The sequence below is a fragment of the Anomaloglossus baeobatrachus genome, unplaced genomic scaffold (assembly GCF_048569485.1).
Source record: "Anomaloglossus baeobatrachus isolate aAnoBae1 unplaced genomic scaffold, aAnoBae1.hap1 Scaffold_357, whole genome shotgun sequence".
Lineage (NCBI taxonomy): Eukaryota > Metazoa > Chordata > Amphibia > Anura > Aromobatidae > Anomaloglossus > Anomaloglossus baeobatrachus.
Window position 1 is genome coordinate 17,039 of NW_027442926.1, and position 14,188 is coordinate 31,226.

The 14,188-nt window shown below is 46.3% G+C and overlaps 9 non-coding genes across 9 annotated transcripts; all 9 read left to right on the forward strand.

The window, feature by feature from the left end:
* Positions 1-331: 331 nt before the first annotated feature.
* LOC142273049 (U2 spliceosomal RNA) lies at positions 332-525 on the forward strand. The gene has a single exon (XR_012737824.1). It is a non-coding gene; the product is annotated as a U2 spliceosomal RNA (small nuclear RNA).
* A 1,387-nt stretch (positions 526-1,912) lies between these two features.
* LOC142272980 (U2 spliceosomal RNA) lies at positions 1,913-2,103 on the forward strand. The gene has a single exon (XR_012737763.1). It is a non-coding gene; the product is annotated as a U2 spliceosomal RNA (small nuclear RNA).
* Positions 2,104-3,490: 1,387 nt separating this feature from the next.
* LOC142272992 (U2 spliceosomal RNA) lies at positions 3,491-3,681 on the forward strand. Its single transcript, XR_012737774.1, has one exon. It is a non-coding gene; the product is annotated as a U2 spliceosomal RNA (small nuclear RNA).
* A 1,387-nt stretch (positions 3,682-5,068) lies between these two features.
* Positions 5,069-5,259, forward strand: LOC142273004 (U2 spliceosomal RNA). Its single transcript, XR_012737785.1, has one exon. It is a non-coding gene; the product is annotated as a U2 spliceosomal RNA (small nuclear RNA).
* Positions 5,260-6,646: 1,387 nt separating this feature from the next.
* LOC142273016 (U2 spliceosomal RNA) lies at positions 6,647-6,837 on the forward strand. Its single transcript, XR_012737796.1, has one exon. It is a non-coding gene; the product is annotated as a U2 spliceosomal RNA (small nuclear RNA).
* A 1,387-nt stretch (positions 6,838-8,224) lies between these two features.
* Positions 8,225-8,415, forward strand: LOC142273028 (U2 spliceosomal RNA). The gene has a single exon (XR_012737807.1). It is a non-coding gene; the product is annotated as a U2 spliceosomal RNA (small nuclear RNA).
* A 1,387-nt stretch (positions 8,416-9,802) lies between these two features.
* Positions 9,803-9,993, forward strand: LOC142273041 (U2 spliceosomal RNA). Its single transcript, XR_012737817.1, has one exon. It is a non-coding gene; the product is annotated as a U2 spliceosomal RNA (small nuclear RNA).
* Positions 9,994-11,380: 1,387 nt separating this feature from the next.
* On the forward strand, positions 11,381-11,571 carry LOC142273026 (U2 spliceosomal RNA). Its single transcript, XR_012737805.1, has one exon. It is a non-coding gene; the product is annotated as a U2 spliceosomal RNA (small nuclear RNA).
* A 1,387-nt stretch (positions 11,572-12,958) lies between these two features.
* On the forward strand, positions 12,959-13,149 carry LOC142273054 (U2 spliceosomal RNA). Its single transcript, XR_012737828.1, has one exon. It is a non-coding gene; the product is annotated as a U2 spliceosomal RNA (small nuclear RNA).
* The last annotated feature ends 1,039 nt before the right edge of the window (positions 13,150-14,188 follow it).

Genomic DNA, 14,188 nt, shown 5'->3' on the forward strand with positions numbered 1-14,188 from the left:
GTCAGCTTCGGCTGAGAAACCAACACCCGGTTGGAGGTCCGGTTAGCCTTGGGCTGAGAAACCAACACCGGTTGACGGTCCGGGCAGTTTCGGCTGCGAAACCAACAACTAGTAGCTCTCTACTCCACTTGGGTAAGATGCCTGGGTGGACGCTGGGAGCAACGACAAGGCTCAACCAGGCTTCGGCTTGGGGGAGCACCGAAGATCCCTGACCCTTGCTGTGGCCTTCTGGCTCGGAGGGACGGGGTTGATTTTTGGGGACCCTCTCCTCACGGTGGGGTCCACACGAATCCTAGCCTTTGCACTGTTTTTGGTGTGACTTCGGTCATGCATTTTTTGTGGTGCTTTGGAAAGCTTCATTAAATCAAAAAATCTGTTCTTATCAGTTTAATATCTGATACGTCCCCTATCTGGGGACCATATATTAAATGGATTTTTAGAACAGGGAGATGGAAAAAGAGCTTGCTCTGTCCACTCCACGCATTGACCTGGTATTGCAGTACCTCCAGGAACGGTGCACCCCTTCTTAACCCAGTTTCCAAAAGCAGAACTCAATTCACCTGATTCATATTAGCCCGATTTAATGAATTGGAAGAAAGCATACGTCTTCATATGCACCTCAATTTGGCCCATTCACTTTTCACACTTCCTCCTTTTGTTTTTTATCTTTCACACTTTTGACTTTCTTTATTCATCCAAATAGCAAACTCATCACCACTCAACCTGACCAACTCGGCTATGTCCCCGTGCTGCAGTTCTCTGTCTTATCTAGATCATTTGCAATTGAATGGAATAGATCCCTTTTGGACAAAGTGGATTCACCTGCTGCTGCAGTGACCACAGGTGTGATAAGATCTAGAATTGGCATCTGGTGCGATCTCTCCGCTTCCACTCCAAAGAAAGTTACCTGTTTATTCCTATCATGCATTGGTTTTTGGGGTTTTCTTTGAGTAATGATGATCTCTTTAGTAGTCTGTTGGCGCCCTCTCCTGGAGGAATAGTTTGCTTGCTCTTGGACATTCTAAAAGAGAGGTCATGATAGACATTGAGCTTCTGAGCTCAATTGGGGACAGTCATGGGTGATGAATGTTTGCAACCTACTGCGAAGCCTCATACCGCAATATAAGGAACGTCAAATACTAAGAAAGGGCGGCCTATGAAAGAATTACTACTTTCAATAAGTACACTTAAACGGCTAATTGGGAATAGAAAAACTGTAAAAAGCCCTCTGAGAAAGCCCCCCTCTAACCTTTGATAGTAAGCTTTTCTGTAGTCTGCCTGTTGATGTATTTTCCGTTTGAACTGTGCACAACATGAAGAGACGGAACACTGGCGGCTTGTCACAATGCCCCCCGATGACATCACAATAGCGCTGCTGCCTAGAAAACAAGCTGCGCAGAAGAAGTTGTTCTTTGGGTGGGAGGGTGGGCTAGTGGAAGGAGGGGGCAATCTCTTTTTTTCCCGGGTGGTAGGGGGATGACAGGAGAAGGGAAGCGGGTGGTGAGAAAGGTACAGAGGGCAGGGTTTGGGGGCTGGGAAGGAAAGGGAAAAGATTAGGGTTTGGGGATGATGAAAGGGCTTTCTACGGGTAAGGATGGCAAAGGGTGGCAGTGACGGAAAGTCAGGCAACCTGTCCTGTCCGTCTTTTTGTATCGTGAATTGGAAAGACTGCAAGGGGGAGGGGAGTTGCTTGCGCCCTAAAGGAGGAGTTATTCAGATTCATTGCAGTGGGCGGCGGCTGCAAAACGCACCATTCTTCTTGTTTTTGCTCTGCAAAGCAGCCTTTTCAAGGGTTGGCTTGGGTGACAAAATGTCTTGTGTAGGCGTGGGTTTGTCTCCCTCTCGCTCTCTCTCCCTAAGATGTGTCCGGCATAGGCCAGGGTGCCACTCGAGGCCCAAACCAATTCTGGTTATCGCTTCTCGGCCTTTTGGCTAAGATCAAGTGTAGTATCTGTTCTTATCAGTTTAATATCTGATACGTCCCCTATCTGGGGACCATATATTAAATGGATTTTTAGAACAGGGAGATGGAAAAAGAGCTTGCTCTGTCCACTCCACGCATTGACCTGGTATTGCAGTACCTCCAGGAACGGTGCACCCCTTCTTAACCCAGTTTCCAAAAGCAGAACTCAATTCACCTGATTCATATTAGCCCGATTTAATGAATTGGAAGAAAGCATACGTCTTCATATGCACCTCAATTTGGCCCATTCACTTTTCACACTTCCTCCTTTTGTTTTTTATCTTTCACACTTTTGACTTTCTTTATTCATCCAAATAGCAAACTCATCACCACTCAACCTGACCAACTCGGCTATGTCCCCGTGCTGCAGTTCTCTGTCTTATCTAGATCATTTGCAATTGAATGGAATAGATCCCTTTTGGACAAAGTGGATTCACCTGCTGCTGCAGTGACCACAGGTGTGATAAGATCTAGAATTGGCATCTGGTGCGATCTCTCCGCTTCCACTCCAAAGAAAGTTACCTGTTTATTCCTATCATGCATTGGTTTTTGGGGTTTTCTTTGAGTAATGATGATCTCTTTAGTAGTCTGTTGGCGCCCTCTCCTGGAGGAATAGTTTGCTTGCTCTTGGACATTCTAAAAGAGAGGTCATGATAGACATTGAGCTTCTGAGCTCAATTGGGGACAGTCATGGGTGATGAATGTTTGCAACCTACTGCGAAGCCTCATACCGCAATATAAGGAACGTCAAATACTAAGAAAGGGCGGCCTATGAAAGAATTACTACTTTCAATAAGTACACTTAAACGGCTAATTGGGAATAGAAAAACTGTAAAAAGCCCTCTGAGAAAGCCCCCCTCTAACCTTTGATAGTAAGCTTTTCTGTAGTCTGCCTGTTGATGTATTTTCCGTTTGAACTGTGCACAACATGAAGAGACGGAACACTGGCGGCTTGTCACAATGCCCCCCGATGACATCACAATAGCGCTGCTGCCTAGAAAACAAGCTGCGCAGAAGAAGTTGTTCTTTGGGTGGGAGGGTGGGCTAGTGGAAGGAGGGGGCAATCTCTTTTTTTCCCGGGTGGTAGGGGGATGACAGGAGAAGGGAAGCGGGTGGTGAGAAAGGTACAGAGGGCAGGGTTTGGGGGCTGGGAAGGAAAGGGAAAAGATTAGGGTTTGGGGATGATGAAAGGGCTTTCTACGGGTAAGGATGGCAAAGGGTGGCAGTGACGGAAAGTCAGGCAACCTGTCCTGTCCGTCTTTTTGTATCGTGAATTGGAAAGACTGCAAGGGGGAGGGGAGTTGCTTGCGCCCTAAAGGAGGAGTTATTCAGATTCATTGCAGTGGGCGGCGGCTGCAAAACGCACCATTCTTCTTGTTTTTGCTCTGCAAAGCAGCCTTTTCAAGGGTTGGCTTGGGTGACAAAATGTCTTGTGTAGGCGTGGGTTTGTCTCCCTCTCGCTCTCTCTCCCTAAGATGTGTCCGGCATAGGCCAGGGTGCCACTCGAGGCCCAAACCAATTCTGGTTATCGCTTCTCGGCCTTTTGGCTAAGATCAAGTGTAGTATCTGTTCTTATCAGTTTAATATCTGATACGTCCCCTATCTGGGGACCATATATTAAATGGATTTTTAGAACAGGGAGATGGAAAAAGAGCTTGCTCTGTCCACTCCACGCATTGACCTGGTATTGCAGTACCTCCAGGAACGGTGCACCCCTTCTTAACCCAGTTTCCAAAAGCAGAACTCAATTCACCTGATTCATATTAGCCCGATTTAATGAATTGGAAGAAAGCATACGTCTTCATATGCACCTCAATTTGGCCCATTCACTTTTCACACTTCCTCCTTTTGTTTTTTATCTTTCACACTTTTGACTTTCTTTATTCATCCAAATAGCAAACTCATCACCACTCAACCTGACCAACTCGGCTATGTCCCCGTGCTGCAGTTCTCTGTCTTATCTAGATCATTTGCAATTGAATGGAATAGATCCCTTTTGGACAAAGTGGATTCACCTGCTGCTGCAGTGACCACAGGTGTGATAAGATCTAGAATTGGCATCTGGTGCGATCTCTCCGCTTCCACTCCAAAGAAAGTTACCTGTTTATTCCTATCATGCATTGGTTTTTGGGGTTTTCTTTGAGTAATGATGATCTCTTTAGTAGTCTGTTGGCGCCCTCTCCTGGAGGAATAGTTTGCTTGCTCTTGGACATTCTAAAAGAGAGGTCATGATAGACATTGAGCTTCTGAGCTCAATTGGGGACAGTCATGGGTGATGAATGTTTGCAACCTACTGCGAAGCCTCATACCGCAATATAAGGAACGTCAAATACTAAGAAAGGGCGGCCTATGAAAGAATTACTACTTTCAATAAGTACACTTAAACGGCTAATTGGGAATAGAAAAACTGTAAAAAGCCCTCTGAGAAAGCCCCCCTCTAACCTTTGATAGTAAGCTTTTCTGTAGTCTGCCTGTTGATGTATTTTCCGTTTGAACTGTGCACAACATGAAGAGACGGAACACTGGCGGCTTGTCACAATGCCCCCCGATGACATCACAATAGCGCTGCTGCCTAGAAAACAAGCTGCGCAGAAGAAGTTGTTCTTTGGGTGGGAGGGTGGGCTAGTGGAAGGAGGGGGCAATCTCTTTTTTTCCCGGGTGGTAGGGGGATGACAGGAGAAGGGAAGCGGGTGGTGAGAAAGGTACAGAGGGCAGGGTTTGGGGGCTGGGAAGGAAAGGGAAAAGATTAGGGTTTGGGGATGATGAAAGGGCTTTCTACGGGTAAGGATGGCAAAGGGTGGCAGTGACGGAAAGTCAGGCAACCTGTCCTGTCCGTCTTTTTGTATCGTGAATTGGAAAGACTGCAAGGGGGAGGGGAGTTGCTTGCGCCCTAAAGGAGGAGTTATTCAGATTCATTGCAGTGGGCGGCGGCTGCAAAACGCACCATTCTTCTTGTTTTTGCTCTGCAAAGCAGCCTTTTCAAGGGTTGGCTTGGGTGACAAAATGTCTTGTGTAGGCGTGGGTTTGTCTCCCTCTCGCTCTCTCTCCCTAAGATGTGTCCGGCATAGGCCAGGGTGCCACTCGAGGCCCAAACCAATTCTGGTTATCGCTTCTCGGCCTTTTGGCTAAGATCAAGTGTAGTATCTGTTCTTATCAGTTTAATATCTGATACGTCCCCTATCTGGGGACCATATATTAAATGGATTTTTAGAACAGGGAGATGGAAAAAGAGCTTGCTCTGTCCACTCCACGCATTGACCTGGTATTGCAGTACCTCCAGGAACGGTGCACCCCTTCTTAACCCAGTTTCCAAAAGCAGAACTCAATTCACCTGATTCATATTAGCCCGATTTAATGAATTGGAAGAAAGCATACGTCTTCATATGCACCTCAATTTGGCCCATTCACTTTTCACACTTCCTCCTTTTGTTTTTTATCTTTCACACTTTTGACTTTCTTTATTCATCCAAATAGCAAACTCATCACCACTCAACCTGACCAACTCGGCTATGTCCCCGTGCTGCAGTTCTCTGTCTTATCTAGATCATTTGCAATTGAATGGAATAGATCCCTTTTGGACAAAGTGGATTCACCTGCTGCTGCAGTGACCACAGGTGTGATAAGATCTAGAATTGGCATCTGGTGCGATCTCTCCGCTTCCACTCCAAAGAAAGTTACCTGTTTATTCCTATCATGCATTGGTTTTTGGGGTTTTCTTTGAGTAATGATGATCTCTTTAGTAGTCTGTTGGCGCCCTCTCCTGGAGGAATAGTTTGCTTGCTCTTGGACATTCTAAAAGAGAGGTCATGATAGACATTGAGCTTCTGAGCTCAATTGGGGACAGTCATGGGTGATGAATGTTTGCAACCTACTGCGAAGCCTCATACCGCAATATAAGGAACGTCAAATACTAAGAAAGGGCGGCCTATGAAAGAATTACTACTTTCAATAAGTACACTTAAACGGCTAATTGGGAATAGAAAAACTGTAAAAAGCCCTCTGAGAAAGCCCCCCTCTAACCTTTGATAGTAAGCTTTTCTGTAGTCTGCCTGTTGATGTATTTTCCGTTTGAACTGTGCACAACATGAAGAGACGGAACACTGGCGGCTTGTCACAATGCCCCCCGATGACATCACAATAGCGCTGCTGCCTAGAAAACAAGCTGCGCAGAAGAAGTTGTTCTTTGGGTGGGAGGGTGGGCTAGTGGAAGGAGGGGGCAATCTCTTTTTTTCCCGGGTGGTAGGGGGATGACAGGAGAAGGGAAGCGGGTGGTGAGAAAGGTACAGAGGGCAGGGTTTGGGGGCTGGGAAGGAAAGGGAAAAGATTAGGGTTTGGGGATGATGAAAGGGCTTTCTACGGGTAAGGATGGCAAAGGGTGGCAGTGACGGAAAGTCAGGCAACCTGTCCTGTCCGTCTTTTTGTATCGTGAATTGGAAAGACTGCAAGGGGGAGGGGAGTTGCTTGCGCCCTAAAGGAGGAGTTATTCAGATTCATTGCAGTGGGCGGCGGCTGCAAAACGCACCATTCTTCTTGTTTTTGCTCTGCAAAGCAGCCTTTTCAAGGGTTGGCTTGGGTGACAAAATGTCTTGTGTAGGCGTGGGTTTGTCTCCCTCTCGCTCTCTCTCCCTAAGATGTGTCCGGCATAGGCCAGGGTGCCACTCGAGGCCCAAACCAATTCTGGTTATCGCTTCTCGGCCTTTTGGCTAAGATCAAGTGTAGTATCTGTTCTTATCAGTTTAATATCTGATACGTCCCCTATCTGGGGACCATATATTAAATGGATTTTTAGAACAGGGAGATGGAAAAAGAGCTTGCTCTGTCCACTCCACGCATTGACCTGGTATTGCAGTACCTCCAGGAACGGTGCACCCCTTCTTAACCCAGTTTCCAAAAGCAGAACTCAATTCACCTGATTCATATTAGCCCGATTTAATGAATTGGAAGAAAGCATACGTCTTCATATGCACCTCAATTTGGCCCATTCACTTTTCACACTTCCTCCTTTTGTTTTTTATCTTTCACACTTTTGACTTTCTTTATTCATCCAAATAGCAAACTCATCACCACTCAACCTGACCAACTCGGCTATGTCCCCGTGCTGCAGTTCTCTGTCTTATCTAGATCATTTGCAATTGAATGGAATAGATCCCTTTTGGACAAAGTGGATTCACCTGCTGCTGCAGTGACCACAGGTGTGATAAGATCTAGAATTGGCATCTGGTGCGATCTCTCCGCTTCCACTCCAAAGAAAGTTACCTGTTTATTCCTATCATGCATTGGTTTTTGGGGTTTTCTTTGAGTAATGATGATCTCTTTAGTAGTCTGTTGGCGCCCTCTCCTGGAGGAATAGTTTGCTTGCTCTTGGACATTCTAAAAGAGAGGTCATGATAGACATTGAGCTTCTGAGCTCAATTGGGGACAGTCATGGGTGATGAATGTTTGCAACCTACTGCGAAGCCTCATACCGCAATATAAGGAACGTCAAATACTAAGAAAGGGCGGCCTATGAAAGAATTACTACTTTCAATAAGTACACTTAAACGGCTAATTGGGAATAGAAAAACTGTAAAAAGCCCTCTGAGAAAGCCCCCCTCTAACCTTTGATAGTAAGCTTTTCTGTAGTCTGCCTGTTGATGTATTTTCCGTTTGAACTGTGCACAACATGAAGAGACGGAACACTGGCGGCTTGTCACAATGCCCCCCGATGACATCACAATAGCGCTGCTGCCTAGAAAACAAGCTGCGCAGAAGAAGTTGTTCTTTGGGTGGGAGGGTGGGCTAGTGGAAGGAGGGGGCAATCTCTTTTTTTCCCGGGTGGTAGGGGGATGACAGGAGAAGGGAAGCGGGTGGTGAGAAAGGTACAGAGGGCAGGGTTTGGGGGCTGGGAAGGAAAGGGAAAAGATTAGGGTTTGGGGATGATGAAAGGGCTTTCTACGGGTAAGGATGGCAAAGGGTGGCAGTGACGGAAAGTCAGGCAACCTGTCCTGTCCGTCTTTTTGTATCGTGAATTGGAAAGACTGCAAGGGGGAGGGGAGTTGCTTGCGCCCTAAAGGAGGAGTTATTCAGATTCATTGCAGTGGGCGGCGGCTGCAAAACGCACCATTCTTCTTGTTTTTGCTCTGCAAAGCAGCCTTTTCAAGGGTTGGCTTGGGTGACAAAATGTCTTGTGTAGGCGTGGGTTTGTCTCCCTCTCGCTCTCTCTCCCTAAGATGTGTCCGGCATAGGCCAGGGTGCCACTCGAGGCCCAAACCAATTCTGGTTATCGCTTCTCGGCCTTTTGGCTAAGATCAAGTGTAGTATCTGTTCTTATCAGTTTAATATCTGATACGTCCCCTATCTGGGGACCATATATTAAATGGATTTTTAGAACAGGGAGATGGAAAAAGAGCTTGCTCTGTCCACTCCACGCATTGACCTGGTATTGCAGTACCTCCAGGAACGGTGCACCCCTTCTTAACCCAGTTTCCAAAAGCAGAACTCAATTCACCTGATTCATATTAGCCCGATTTAATGAATTGGAAGAAAGCATACGTCTTCATATGCACCTCAATTTGGCCCATTCACTTTTCACACTTCCTCCTTTTGTTTTTTATCTTTCACACTTTTGACTTTCTTTATTCATCCAAATAGCAAACTCATCACCACTCAACCTGACCAACTCGGCTATGTCCCCGTGCTGCAGTTCTCTGTCTTATCTAGATCATTTGCAATTGAATGGAATAGATCCCTTTTGGACAAAGTGGATTCACCTGCTGCTGCAGTGACCACAGGTGTGATAAGATCTAGAATTGGCATCTGGTGCGATCTCTCCGCTTCCACTCCAAAGAAAGTTACCTGTTTATTCCTATCATGCATTGGTTTTTGGGGTTTTCTTTGAGTAATGATGATCTCTTTAGTAGTCTGTTGGCGCCCTCTCCTGGAGGAATAGTTTGCTTGCTCTTGGACATTCTAAAAGAGAGGTCATGATAGACATTGAGCTTCTGAGCTCAATTGGGGACAGTCATGGGTGATGAATGTTTGCAACCTACTGCGAAGCCTCATACCGCAATATAAGGAACGTCAAATACTAAGAAAGGGCGGCCTATGAAAGAATTACTACTTTCAATAAGTACACTTAAACGGCTAATTGGGAATAGAAAAACTGTAAAAAGCCCTCTGAGAAAGCCCCCCTCTAACCTTTGATAGTAAGCTTTTCTGTAGTCTGCCTGTTGATGTATTTTCCGTTTGAACTGTGCACAACATGAAGAGACGGAACACTGGCGGCTTGTCACAATGCCCCCCGATGACATCACAATAGCGCTGCTGCCTAGAAAACAAGCTGCGCAGAAGAAGTTGTTCTTTGGGTGGGAGGGTGGGCTAGTGGAAGGAGGGGGCAATCTCTTTTTTTCCCGGGTGGTAGGGGGATGACAGGAGAAGGGAAGCGGGTGGTGAGAAAGGTACAGAGGGCAGGGTTTGGGGGCTGGGAAGGAAAGGGAAAAGATTAGGGTTTGGGGATGATGAAAGGGCTTTCTACGGGTAAGGATGGCAAAGGGTGGCAGTGACGGAAAGTCAGGCAACCTGTCCTGTCCGTCTTTTTGTATCGTGAATTGGAAAGACTGCAAGGGGGAGGGGAGTTGCTTGCGCCCTAAAGGAGGAGTTATTCAGATTCATTGCAGTGGGCGGCGGCTGCAAAACGCACCATTCTTCTTGTTTTTGCTCTGCAAAGCAGCCTTTTCAAGGGTTGGCTTGGGTGACAAAATGTCTTGTGTAGGCGTGGGTTTGTCTCCCTCTCGCTCTCTCTCCCTAAGATGTGTCCGGCATAGGCCAGGGTGCCACTCGAGGCCCAAACCAATTCTGGTTATCGCTTCTCGGCCTTTTGGCTAAGATCAAGTGTAGTATCTGTTCTTATCAGTTTAATATCTGATACGTCCCCTATCTGGGGACCATATATTAAATGGATTTTTAGAACAGGGAGATGGAAAAAGAGCTTGCTCTGTCCACTCCACGCATTGACCTGGTATTGCAGTACCTCCAGGAACGGTGCACCCCTTCTTAACCCAGTTTCCAAAAGCAGAACTCAATTCACCTGATTCATATTAGCCCGATTTAATGAATTGGAAGAAAGCATACGTCTTCATATGCACCTCAATTTGGCCCATTCACTTTTCACACTTCCTCCTTTTGTTTTTTATCTTTCACACTTTTGACTTTCTTTATTCATCCAAATAGCAAACTCATCACCACTCAACCTGACCAACTCGGCTATGTCCCCGTGCTGCAGTTCTCTGTCTTATCTAGATCATTTGCAATTGAATGGAATAGATCCCTTTTGGACAAAGTGGATTCACCTGCTGCTGCAGTGACCACAGGTGTGATAAGATCTAGAATTGGCATCTGGTGCGATCTCTCCGCTTCCACTCCAAAGAAAGTTACCTGTTTATTCCTATCATGCATTGGTTTTTGGGGTTTTCTTTGAGTAATGATGATCTCTTTAGTAGTCTGTTGGCGCCCTCTCCTGGAGGAATAGTTTGCTTGCTCTTGGACATTCTAAAAGAGAGGTCATGATAGACATTGAGCTTCTGAGCTCAATTGGGGACAGTCATGGGTGATGAATGTTTGCAACCTACTGCGAAGCCTCATACCGCAATATAAGGAACGTCAAATACTAAGAAAGGGCGGCCTATGAAAGAATTACTACTTTCAATAAGTACACTTAAACGGCTAATTGGGAATAGAAAAACTGTAAAAAGCCCTCTGAGAAAGCCCCCCTCTAACCTTTGATAGTAAGCTTTTCTGTAGTCTGCCTGTTGATGTATTTTCCGTTTGAACTGTGCACAACATGAAGAGACGGAACACTGGCGGCTTGTCACAATGCCCCCCGATGACATCACAATAGCGCTGCTGCCTAGAAAACAAGCTGCGCAGAAGAAGTTGTTCTTTGGGTGGGAGGGTGGGCTAGTGGAAGGAGGGGGCAATCTCTTTTTTTCCCGGGTGGTAGGGGGATGACAGGAGAAGGGAAGCGGGTGGTGAGAAAGGTACAGAGGGCAGGGTTTGGGGGCTGGGAAGGAAAGGGAAAAGATTAGGGTTTGGGGATGATGAAAGGGCTTTCTACGGGTAAGGATGGCAAAGGGTGGCAGTGACGGAAAGTCAGGCAACCTGTCCTGTCCGTCTTTTTGTATCGTGAATTGGAAAGACTGCAAGGGGGAGGGGAGTTGCTTGCGCCCTAAAGGAGGAGTTATTCAGATTCATTGCAGTGGGCGGCGGCTGCAAAACGCACCATTCTTCTTGTTTTTGCTCTGCAAAGCAGCCTTTTCAAGGGTTGGCTTGGGTGACAAAATGTCTTGTGTAGGCGTGGGTTTGTCTCCCTCTCGCTCTCTCTCCCTAAGATGTGTCCGGCATAGGCCAGGGTGCCACTCGAGGCCCAAACCAATTCTGGTTATCGCTTCTCGGCCTTTTGGCTAAGATCAAGTGTAGTATCTGTTTTTATCAGTTTAATATCTGATACGTCCCCTATCTGGGGACCATATATTAAATGGATTTTTAGAACAGGGAGATGGAAAAAGAGCTTGCTCTGTCCACTCCACGCATTGACCTGGTATTGCAGTACCTCCAGGAACGGTGCACCCCTTCTTAACCCAGTTTCCAAAAGCAGAACTCAATTCACCTGATTCATATTAGCCCGATTTAATGAATTGGAAGAAAGCATACGTCTTCATATGCACCTCAATTTGGCCCATTCACTTTTCACACTTCCTCCTTTTGTTTTTTATCTTTCACACTTTTGACTTTCTTTATTCATCCAAATAGCAAACTCATCACCACTCAACCTGACCAACTCGGCTATGTCCCCGTGCTGCAGTTCTCTGTCTTATCTAGATCATTTGCAATTGAATGGAATAGATCCCTTTTGGACAAAGTGGATTCACCTGCTGCTGCAGTGACCACAGGTGTGATAAGATCTAGAATTGGCATCCGGTGCGATCTCTCCGCTTCCACTCCAAAGAAAGTTACCTGTTTATTCCTATCATGCATTGGTTTTTGGGGTTTTCTTTGAGTAATGATGATCTCTTTAGTAGTCTGTTGGCGCCCTCTCCTGGAGGAATAGTTTGCTTGCTCTTGGACATTCTAAAAGAGAGGTCATGATAGACATTGAGCTTCTGAGCTCAATTGGGGACAGTCATGGGTGATGAATGTTTGCAACCTACTGCGAAGCCTCATACCGCAATATAAGGAACGTCAAATACTAAGAAAGGGCGGCCTATGAAAGAATTACTACTTTCAATAAGTACACTTAAACGGCTAATTGGGAATAGAAAAACTGTAAAAAGCCCTCTGAGAAAGCCCCCCTCTAACCTTTGATAGTAAGCTTTTCTGTAGTCTGCCTGTTGATGTATTTTCCGTTTGAACTGTGCACAACATGAAGAGACGGAACACTGGCGGCTTGTCACAATGCCCCCCGATGACATCACAATAGCGCTGCTGCCTAGAAAACAAGCTGCGCAGAAGAAGTTGTTCTTTGGGTGGGAGGGTGGGCTAGTGGAAGGAGGGGGCAATCTCTTTTTTTCCCGGGTGGTAGGGGGATGACAGGAGAAGGGAAGCGGGTGGTGAGAAAGGTACAGAGGGCAGGGTTTGGGGGCTGGGAAGGAAAGGGAAAAGATTAGGGTTTGGGGATGATGAAAGGGCTTTCTACGGGTAAGGATGGCAAAGGGTGGCAGTGACGGAAAGTCAGGCAACCTGTCCTGTCCGTCTTTTTGTATCGTGAATTGGAAAGACTGCAAGGGGGAGGGGAGTTGCTTGCGCCCTAAAGGAGGAGTTATTCAGATTCATTGCAGTGGGCGGCGGCTGCAAAACGCACCATTCTTCTTGTTTTTGCTCTGCAAAGCAGCCTTTTCAAGGGTTGGCTTGGGTGACAAAATGTCTTGTGTAGGCGTGGGTTTGTCTCCCTCTCGCTCTCTCTCCCTAAGATGTGTCCGGCATAGGCCAGGGTGCCACTCGAGGCCCAAACCAATTCTGGTTATCGCTTCTCGGCCTTTTGGCTAAGATCAAGTGTAGTATCTGTTCTTATCAGTTTAATATCTGATACGTCCCCTATCTGGGGACCATATATTAAATGGATTTTTAGAACAGGGAGATGGAAAAAGAGCTTGCTCTGTCCACTCCACGCATTGACCTGGTATTGCAGTACCTCCAGGAACGGTGCACCCCTTCTTAACCCAGTTTCCAAAAGCAGAACTCAATTCACCTGATTCATATTAGCCCGATTTAATGAATTGGAAGAAAGCATACGTCTTCATATGCACCTCAATTTGGCCCATTCACTTTTCACACTTCCTCCTTTTGTTTTTTATCTTTCACACTTTTGACTTTCTTTATTCATCCAAATAGCAAACTCATCACCACTCAACCTGACCAACTCGGCTATGTCCCCGTGCTGCAGTTCTCTGTCTTATCTAGATCATTTGCAATTGAATGGAATAGATCCCTTTTGGACAAAGTGGATTCACCTGCTGCTGCAGTGACCACAGGTGTGATAAGATCTAGAATTGGCATCTGGTGCGATCTCTCCGCTTCCACTCCAAAGAAAGTTACCTGTTTATTCCTATCATGCATTGGTTTTTGGGGTTTTCTTTGAGTAATGATGATCTCTTTAGTAGTCTGTTGGCGCCCTCTCCTGGAGGAATAGTTTGCTTGCTCTTGGACATTCTAAAAGAGAGGTCATGATAGACATTGAGCTTCTGAGCTCAATTGGGGACAGTCATGGGTGATGAATGTTTGCAACCTACTGCGAAGCCTCATACCGCAATATAAGGAACGTCAAATACTAAGAAAGGGCGGCCTATGAAAGAATTACTACTTTCAATAAGTACACTTAAACGGCTAATTGGGAATAGAAAAACTGTAAAAAGCCCTCTGAGAAAGCCCCCCTCTAACCTTTGATAGTAAGCTTTTCTGTAGTCTGCCTGTTGATGTATTTTCCGTTTGAACTGTGCACAACATGAAGAGACGGAACACTGGCGGCTTGTCACAATGCCCCCCGATGACATCACAATAGCGCTGCTGCCTAGAAAACAAGCTGCGCAGAAGAAGTTGTTCTTTGGGTGGGAGGGTGGGCTAGTGGAAGGAGGGGGCAATCTCTTTTTTTCCCGGGTGGTAGGGGGATGACAGGAGAAGGGAAGCGGGTGGTGAGAAAGGTACAGAGGGCAGGGTTTGGGGGCTGGGAAGGAAAGGGAAAAGATTAGGGTTTGG